Genomic DNA, 8669 nt, shown 5'->3' with positions numbered 1-8669 from the left:
ATGTGGCATCCTCCCGGACCGGGGCACGAACCCGTGTCCCCTGCATCGGCAGGCGGACTCCCAACCACTGCGCCACCAGGGAAGCCCGACAGGACAGTTTTTAATCCCACCACTTGTACACTTAATGGTAAGAAATTAAAATGTTGAATCGTCTCCTGGCTACTGTCTAGCACAGAGAACTCTGCTCAGTAGTACGTAACAACCTAAATGGGAAAAGAATTTGCAAAAGAATAGATACGTGTATATGTAGAAGTGAATCACTTTGCTGTACACCCGAAACTAACACAATATTGTTAATCAACTGTACTCCAATATAAAATTAAAAGTTTAAAAAAAAATTTAAAAAATCATCTCCTGGCCAAATTATCAGAAATTCAGAATTCGTGGAAATTGTACTCTCTGTACACCTACCGTGAGAAGAGGGCGGCAACAATTTTTTTGAGTGGGGTCCCTACTATATGAACGATTTGAGTCTCTCAAAGCCAGCCTGCTGGCATCGTCTGGCTGCCCGATTTCACGTGATGCCATGGAAGAAGTTGGGTACCAGCCGGTGAGAGATTGCCAGGCAAACCTCCAGGATGACCCTGCTGTGCGAGACCCAGAGCTCGGGGCATCTGGTCAACCCTAGGCAGAGGACGGAGGGTGGTGGGCTGGAGAGACTGTCCCAAAGGTAGAAATGAGGTCTGGGACCCACGCGGTCTCAGACCAGGCTCAGGGTACCCTGCCGTCCCCAGCCTCCACAGGCGGGAGCCAGCTTGCCTGGAGCAAAGGGTGGTACTGACTTTATACATCAAGGATGTAAAGGAAATGAATATATAAAAATTCAACGTACTCACAACTTTCCAGGACTATCTCTCTGGGCAGTAATTAAACTTGGAATTGAAAATCACAAGAGACAGGACTTCCATTCCGTCAAACCTTCATTTTGAATCTCTTTGATGTGAACCACTTGCATTTCCTGTCTCATTCATCCCTGTGATGTTTCCCAAGAGCTCTCTGTGCTGCGTTGCTGAAGACGTGTTTCTAACGGAAGGTAAGGCACCAACTGGCCTTCTTCCGTCACCGCAGGAACTTTTTAAAGCATATCTTTCAAGTTAGGCACTGCAGCAAGCCAAGCTCCGAGGATCCATTTTTCCACCCGTGGTGACATTAAGGACCATGGTAATTGGAACGTGATGGAACGGCACCTGGTGCCTGTGCTCGAGGGTAGGCGGGTACCCGGGCCACAGGCCTGTAAAGTCACCCTCCTCCTTCGTGAGACCACACCGGCGTCTGTGGGCCCTGCAGCGCGTTCTGAATAATGCAGGACGTGGACAGGGCCGCGCCCTCCGGCCACACAGCAAAGAGGGAGCGCGATGAAACTCGGTGCCAGGCCCTAAAATTCCACCCCGGCGCCCCCACAGTGCCAAGCGGCTGTCCCCAAGGCGGATTTCCCGTGGGTGGTGCACCGTCTGGCAGCCACCCTGACCCGGCAGGCCCCAGGCTCAGGGCATCTGTGTGTATTTCGATACCAAATGTACAGAGCGATCCCTCCCATAAAAACAAACATCGGCTGTTGTGTCACCCGTCTTCAGAACAGGATCAGACCCCAGGACCCCAGGCTCTGCCACACTAAGGTTCCAGGCCAGCGGGGTGGCCGGAGCGTCTTCCGTCAGGTGTGTTTGCTGGTTTTTCCTAGTTCCTTGCAGTCCATCCTTTACGTCTGTCTCCCTGGATCCCAGGGGCGTTTCTGTTGGCCGTCCCTGCCCCGTCCTGGTCCCTGGCCTTGCCGACTGTGAGGGTTTGCTGGGAAGGCTGCTCTGGCAGTAAAACCAGCAAGCCCGGCAGCAGCCTGTCCCGTGTCCCTGTCTGCCTTTGTGGAGACCAGTGTCACCCAAGTCACCCCGAGACAGCGTATCCACAACAGTCCCAGGGAGGCCGCAGGTCGCCTTGAAAGGTTGTGTTTCTAAATCCCATTCAATATGAGCAGCTGACTCATGTCAGCAAAGCCTACCAAGAAAATAGGAGAACTTCTAGATGTTTCCCTGAGCAAGAAGCCTCATCATCCCCATGCTGCTTCTAGAGAGCTATTCCCTGTGAGTAGGAAGGAAAATCCCTGGAGAGAAAATCTGCTTCCCTCCCCGCATTACGGACCATAGCCTGGTACCTCTTTCAAGCCTGCGCTCGCCTCCCTCCCCTAGTGAGGGCTAGCCTGACCTCCCCTCCACTGCCCCCAGCACATGCACACTGGACGCCCCGCCCCAGCCCCTCCCCGCTCTGCTTCGTCCTTTTAGCATTTATCTCCTTAAAAATGTCCCTATTCACCAAGCCCGTCGTTTACCGTTTGCTAAGGTGAGGGGCAGGAGTCTGCTTTGTCCCCTGATGTATCACCACAGCCCACAACCCCATCTGCCCCTGAGAAGATGCTGGTGGATATTGGTGCCATGGCTCTCAGATGGAGAAAAAGTAAAATTAGATTGTGATGGGGTTTTTAACTAGTTAAGACGTTCCACGTCCAGAGTTTTTAAAATAAAATACCCAAACAGAAGCACGGGATCATATGCTATTTTATCCTATTTTAATGAACAATTTACTGATTCAGACTCCATATCATGCAGACTCTATTCTGGATATAAGGAAATAGAGAGGAAACGGGGTGTGTGTGTGTGTGTGTGTGTGTGTGTGTGTGTAGGGGACGGAGATGAAACCAGAGGGCAGATCCAGAAGATGGGTCCCTTCGTATCAACCATGAGCCTGAGGCTGCTCTGCTGGAGCTAACCCTACTCCTTCAGAGCCAAGGTCTCGTCCCCCGCTACTGATGATATGAAAACTTTCCATGGGGTCTGGAATTGGCCCAGAGCTGGAATCACCACGTATCACGCATTATTTGGTCCATAAAAATGAATCTCTGGGGGCAGGACATTTCACAAAACTTATTGAAGGTGACAGCTGCCTTGGGCAAGGGTCCTGGGGCCACTTCCTCAGGAGTGGCGTGGCCACTGGGGTTAAGGTTTTGTACATCAAAGCCCATCATCAAGAGAGACACCCTCAGCCTTCCCTAAATGACAGTTAGTCTTCTAAAAGGGGAAACCAACGCCAGCTTCCATTTGTTTAAAACAACCATAACGGAACCAGGAAGTTATTTAGGGCTCAAATGCTTTCACCCCTTTCCTCCTGGTTTAGCTGTTCCACGTGCAGGGTGAGGAGGAACCTATGATACAGTGAGACGAGTCCAGATTTTAGAAGCAGGGGCCTGTCCTATAAGCCTACCACCACACCAGCTGTTACCTGGAGCAAGTCACTTATCGTCTCTGGTTCTCTCATCTCTGAATTGAGGTTGCCTGGAGCTAACCCATGAGTTTTGCTTCTCCTACAGCGAGTCCCTCAACCTCAGTCTCCTCATCTGTAAAATGGGAACAGTGCCTCCTTCACACAGCACGACGCGGGCCTGGAGCAGACACACCGTTATCTATGCTTCCCTTTCTTACTTCCCATCCCTGCTTTTCCCAGTGTGACGGTGCTCCTGACGCTGGTGTCTGTCCCCTCCCTCCCCTTCCTGCCCGTCGGAAGCCTCCTAATGGAAACTCCGCAGGGAGTGGAAAAATACTGAGGAAAACTACACACAAGCCTCCCCATCCCTGCATTCCCAGAGGCTGGGATTCAGGAGAAAAGTCCCTGGGGGCCTATTCATAGAGACATCCACCCCCCAGTGAGCTCCTTCCGCAGCCCCTGGCCGCGTCATCGAAGCCCCATGACAGCCTCATCCTCCAGACGGATGCTTGTCCCCTCTCCTGTGGGTTCAGGGAGGCTGCGCAAACCTTCAGTTACGGGGGCCGGATTCTGACCCCGGCGTGCTTGACTCCAAAGCCCACGTTCTTTCTTTGGCTCCCCAGCTACACAGCAAACGTGGCTCTGCCTTTAAGCCAGGCCCCCAAATAAAAGCGCCCCCTCCACCACTGAGCCGGCTGCTGGAAGGGGCCCTCTGACCCTGTGCGGGTCCCCTACGGGACGGCCAGCCTCCCCCCGCCGGCTGCCTGGCTGTCTCCCAAACCCCTGGCAGGCGCAGCTGCACCACTTGGGAACTGGTTGGAAATGCAAATTCTCAGCCCCATCCCAGACCTGCCGAATCAGAACCTCTGGGGTAGGCCCCAATCTGTCTTCACCACCCCCCAGGGGCTTCTGAGGGGCTCAGGTCTGAGAACCACGGGTGCATGACACCAGGCCCTGTGTAACTTAGCGCCAGGCTGTCAGAACAGGGACTTGAGCTCAGAAGCCTGACATTCTGAAACACCTCGGACCACCCACCTTGGTGGGGAGCCCTGACCATCCGCCGACAGTACGCATGGGGTTAGGGGGGCACAGGGGCCTGAGGACAAGGTTCTGTTCCCAGCGAGAAAAGACGTTGCCTCCCCCAGAATCAGAGCCCAGCCAGAGGGACCAGCCAGGCGAGGCCCGGTCCCTGGGGGAGGGTCAAACACGGGGTGCTCGTGGGCAAATGCCAAATGCAGAGGACCAGAGAGGGTCAAGGTGAGAGCCACGGGCCATGAGAGCAGAGTGGAGGTGTCTAGAGGGGCCACGCGCACAGCTGGAGAGAGACCCCGGCCACCTGCTGCTTAAGAGGTGGACGCAGGGCACACGGGGTGTCCGGAGCTGAGGTGGACCCCAGCGAGGCAGGCAGGACGCTTGCCAAGCCGGTTCAAGGCAGAAATGAGTGGCCAGGTGTCTCCTTGATTATTCTCGTGTCCAGTCCTTCCCTGGTCCGAGGTCAGCACGCAGGTGGGGAGGGGCAGCGCTGGGCGGGGGGTGGAGGTGGAGGTGATGGATGAGCCCCTTTGTTGGAATTCCTCAAACCGGGATGATAATCAGAAATGTCACTTTCAGTGGACATAGCTGCTGGGATAATGAAACACATCACATTTGCCGTGAGGTGAAATGTTCAGATCCAACAATGAAACACACACGAGCATTTTTATTTCTCAGCATAACGCGGTGAAAGAAACCGTATTTTCAGCCGATGCTCGTCATAAGCCAGAGGTCAACCCACCCCTTTCTATGCTTTTCTGGAATCACGTGATTCAGAGCACATCTCAGGCCAAGACAGGGGAGGGAGTGGTGACAACTCTGGGATTAGGAGAGGAGGACGGTGCCGAAACCGGTTGGAAAGCTTTTATCTGGGGCTACCAATTCTCTGACATTTCCCCCTTACAAAATGTGTCACCATGCAACGTGAGATTAGAGCAAAATTACAGATTACAATGAGAACATGGCCCAGGCAAGGAGTTTCTCACTGGCAATACTCTTCTTTTTCATTTTATGAAAAATAAAAATTTTTCATTTTATGAGAAAAAAAGCCCTATATTAAGAAATTAAATTATTTTAATATTTAGTACCTCATTGGTATGTTAAATATGATTTATTGAAATGCTTTTAACTCAGGAAATGTTAAAATGGAACGTGAGCCCCCGTGCAAATCAAATTTAGATCATTAATTCTGACGTTAGTGGAGAAGCATTGCCAGGGAGACGGCGCTGTGGAACGTTTTTATCACAATAAGCGCAGCGTCTGCGGGTGGAGGCAAGGAGGCCAAGAGAAGAGGGAGAAGGCGGTCGGTAGAGGGGACACAAGGGGGCGGCCTCCGGGCACAGGGAAAGCGGGAGGGCTGCCTGGAGTGAGGAAGCCGGCGGTGGAAGGTCTGAAGCCCCTTAGTGTCCCGAGGGACTCCAGGATGGTCCTGGGTGCCTAGAACGTTCCTGGGGGGGCGGGGGGCACTGCGGGGGACGAGGCTGGATGAGCAGAGAGCTGGCCTCCTCCCTCCTCTAAGTGCTGCCCCCCAAACCACTGTCCACCCTCAGCCAGACCATCCTTCATCCCCTACGTCCCTCCTCACGTCACGTCGAGGGTGACATCCTGCACGAGGCTGACCGGCCCCTGACCCGGTCCAGACCTCTCTCCCCCCACCCACCCCTCGGCTGCAGCCTCCCCGACTTCCCGAAGGACCGCAGACCACCGCAGGCCTCCTGGCCCCCGGAGCGCCTGGCCTGCAGCCTCCCTTCTCCGCTCCCCGTGCGCTCTTCCTCCGCTAAGCGTTCAGCTCAGACGCCGCTGCCCTGCGCCTCGCTCCTCCCGGTTAGGCCGCGAGGTCCGTCTCTGTGGACCGAGGGCAGGAACGCGCCCCCGCGCGGCGCCTTTTTCCCCCCCCAGGGTCCCAGCAGGTGCTCGGTCTGCGGTGAAGGAAAGCCGAGGAACAGCGGAAGCCCCTTTGGCCCAGCCCCGGGCTCTCCATCCTGCCTCCCCAACCGGCCCATTACCACAGCCTCTCCTCCTTCTGAGGCAGCTGTCGCCTCCGTGACGAGCTTTGCTTCTGGGGTCAGAAGCCCGAGGTTCAGACCTTCTGCTCCCACCTGCTACCAGGCGGCCTTGGGCTGTGAGTTCCTTCCAAATTCGTCTCGTCCTCTGTAAGATGGGATCGCAACCTCCGTCACCCAGCTGTGGGGATTCCGTGAAATGCACGCAGCCACGTGGACAAGAAATACTGACGTTTATTGAGAATTTGCTGTTTGCCAGGAACTGTTGTGAATTTTCTGAATGTATCGCCCCATTTAATTCCCACAGCAACCTAACTTCCCCGGGGGGGAAACTGAGGCTCACGGTCGCGACAGCACGCGGGGGACAAGCACGACCCCGGAGGCCACTTTGCCCTCGGAGCCCTGAGCCCGCGCGCTGTTTACAGAGTCAGGCAGCTTGTTAGAATAACCACAAAATATGAGGGTCAGCGACACCCAGAGGAGTTTCCCGCTCCACTTCTCACGCCAAGGAGCCAGCTCCCTGGACATCCGGATCACCGCGGACACCGCTTGCGGGGGCTCCGAGAACATGCTCCCCCCTGAGAGGTGAGGCGACAGCAGTGACTTCCCTACGCTCTAATCAGCCTCGGGGAACTGGTTTGCTCCTCAGAAAAGGCCCAGGAGGGACTCGGCCAGGCCACCAGGAATGCCCTCCAAGGGAGGCTGTCCTAGTGCTTTTCTGGGACCTGCCTCTTCCCAACAAGAGGGCCCAGACTTCATCCCACCATGTCCCTGCTGAGTGTCCGTGTGGGTGACTGGGACTGAGAGGCTCTGGAGGGACAAAGTAACCGGAGTATAGAAATCTATTCTTCAGCAATACTTGCTGAAGGATGAAAGAATGAACAGTCAGTCAGCTGAGAGCTGATCAGGTGACCATTTTTAATGCGACGGAAGCAATGAGATCGGATGCCTGTCCCGCTGCTGCATTCGGATGAGGCTCACAAGTATGTGAGTCTTTTCCGTTTTCCTTTGTCTTTCTTTCTCCAACGTTTCTTTTCGATACATCTAGACTGACCCAAATGTCACCTGTAAGCCAAATTCTAGTGACAATTTTTCTTATTGGCTTTATAGTTTACTATGATATTTCAACCCAACATCATCAAGTGTATCAAGAGGAGAGCAGGCTTTTATTAAATAAGAATCTGTATTGCCTATGGACACTTAGGTTACTTCCATGTCTTGACTATTGTAAATAGTGCTGCAATGAACATTGGGGCGCATGTATCTTTTCAAATTAGAGCTTCCATCCTTTCCAAAATATGCCCAGGAGTGGGATTGCTGGGTCATATGGTAACTCTATTTTTAGTTTTTAAAGGAACCTCCATACTGTTCTCCACAGTGGCTACACCAATTTACATTCCCACCAACAGTGTATTGACAGATGAGTGGATAAAGAAGATGTGGTACATATACACAATGGAATACTACTCAGCCATAAAAAAGAATGAAATAATGCCATTTGCAACAACATGGATGGACCTAGAGATGATCATACTAAGTAAGTCAGACAAAGACAAATATCATATGATATTGCTTATATGTGGAATCTAAAAAAATGATACAGATGAACTTATTTACAAAACAGAAATAGAGTCACAGATGTAGAAAACAAACTTATAGTTACCGGGGGGAAGGGAGGGAGGGATAAGTTGGGAGATTGGGACTGACTTATACACACTACTATATATAAAACAGGTAACTAATAAGGACCTGCTGTATAGCACAGGGAACTCTACTCAATATTCTGTAATGACCTACATGGGAAAAGAATCTAAAAAAGAGTGGATATAGGTATACATATAACTGATTCACTTTGCTGTACAGCAGAAACTAGCACAACATCGTAAATCAACTATACTCCAATAAAAATTTTTTTAAAATATGATACAAATGAGCTTATTCACAAAACGGAAACAGACTCACAGACATAGAAAAAAAAATTATGGCTACCGAAGGGGAAAGCGGGGGATAAATTGGGAGTTTGGGATTAAAATATACACACTACTATATACAAACTAGGTAAACAACAAGGACCTACTGTATAGCACAGGGAACTATACTCAGTATTTTGTACTAACCTATAATGGAAGAGAATGTAAAAAGAATATATTTATATATATATATATATTTATATATATTTATACATATATTTATATATATTTATATATATATAACTGAATCACTTTGCTGTACATCTGAAACTAACACAACATTGTAAATCAACTATATTTCAATAAAATTTTTTTAAAAGGAATTTGTATTGCTCAGACTTGTCTTTTAAGCCTATTCTGGGAGGTAAAGCATGAATCGAGTAGAAGAAAGGCCAGTGTATGTTCATCTTTTCTA

Source organism: Physeter macrocephalus, chromosome 18, assembly GCF_002837175.3.
Source record: "Physeter macrocephalus isolate SW-GA chromosome 18, ASM283717v5, whole genome shotgun sequence".
NCBI classification, from domain to species: Eukaryota; Metazoa; Chordata; class Mammalia; order Artiodactyla; family Physeteridae; genus Physeter; species Physeter macrocephalus.
This window is presented reverse-complemented; position numbering follows the sequence as displayed.